The following is a 1394-nucleotide window of genomic DNA, read 5'->3' as shown; positions in this document are numbered from 1 at the left end:
AACCAGCTCAAAATAATTTCAGCTGGAAGGATTTTTTGTGGTTTTACCATTGTGACATTATGGTATATGAAAGATATGCACTGTGGGTCTCACTTGACACACTATTAATACTATTATTATTATTTGTACTATACTTTTGCCTCAAGTCTTGTTCCCCGCCCCAAATAAGACCCCATGAAAATAAGCACTGTATAAACATATAACTTAATGGACCTCAAACAAAGGGGAGTCAGTTGAATAAAGGAAAAGAAAAAACAAAACAAAACAACAGTTGACTTTTAAAATTCCCTCATTGGTTCATTGTATTTCCTCCTAGTGATTAGCTTTCCACAGACCCTTACAAATGTCATTGACTTTGCTAGTTTTAAGAACTTGCTCCAGGAGCCTTAATTCTCTGGGGAAATCTTCCATTTGAATACTATTCTATAATACTTTGAAAAAGGTTATTTCTAAGAGCAAGTCTTGTAATTTGCAATGCTTTCTTTTTCTCATGGCACCTATTCAAATATTCTGCTCTCTAGTTACCATTGCTATCATCAATCTAGGTTTTCTGCTTAGCTTCTCTGTTTGTTAGCCAAGACAAGAGGGAAAATAATTTCTTGACTATGATGACAATAACAGACATGTAACATCTCAACCATATTGAATTGCATAAGTAGCCAAATAATGCATCCCTATCCAAATAGTCTTAAATATTGCTAAATGTTTGATTTAAACAGACTCAAACTTATTTCTTCTTCTTTAGCAAAGTCTCTCTAAAACCAAATAATTTTTAGAATCATCAAATTGGTTACATTGGAAAGGATCTTTAAGATCACCAAGTCCAACCATTAACCTAGCACTGCTAAGTCCACCACTAAACCGTGTCCCTAAGCATCACATCTACATATCTTTTAAATACCTCCAGGGATGGTGACTCAACCACTTCCCTGGGCAGCCTGTTACAATGCTTGACAACCCTTTTGGTGAAGAAATTTCTCCTAATATCCAATCTAAACCTCCCCTGGCACCACTTGAGGCCTTTTCCTCTTGTCCTATCACTTGTTACTTGGGAGAAGAGACCAACACCCACCTCGCTACAATCTCCTTTCAGATAGTTGTAGAGAGCGATAAGGTCTCCCCTAAGCCTCCTTTTTTCCAGACTAAACAACCCCAGTTCCCTCAGCTGCTCCTCATAAGACTTCTGCTCTAGACCCTTCACCAGCTTTGTTGCCCTTCTTTGGACACGTTCCAACATCTCAATGTCTTTCTTGTAGTGAGGGGCCCAAAACCAAACACAGTATTTGAGGTGCGGCCTCACCAGTGCCGAGTACAGGGGCACGATCACTTCCCTACTCCTGCTGGCCACACTAGTTCTGATACAGGCCAGGATGCCATTGGTCTTCTTGGCCACC

This window comes from Pygoscelis adeliae, unplaced genomic scaffold (genome assembly GCF_000699105.1).
Source record: "Pygoscelis adeliae isolate BGI_AS28 unplaced genomic scaffold, ASM69910v1 Scaffold3, whole genome shotgun sequence".
Taxonomy (NCBI): Eukaryota; Metazoa; Chordata; class Aves; order Sphenisciformes; family Spheniscidae; genus Pygoscelis; species Pygoscelis adeliae.
Note: the sequence above shows the minus strand (reverse complement) of the source record.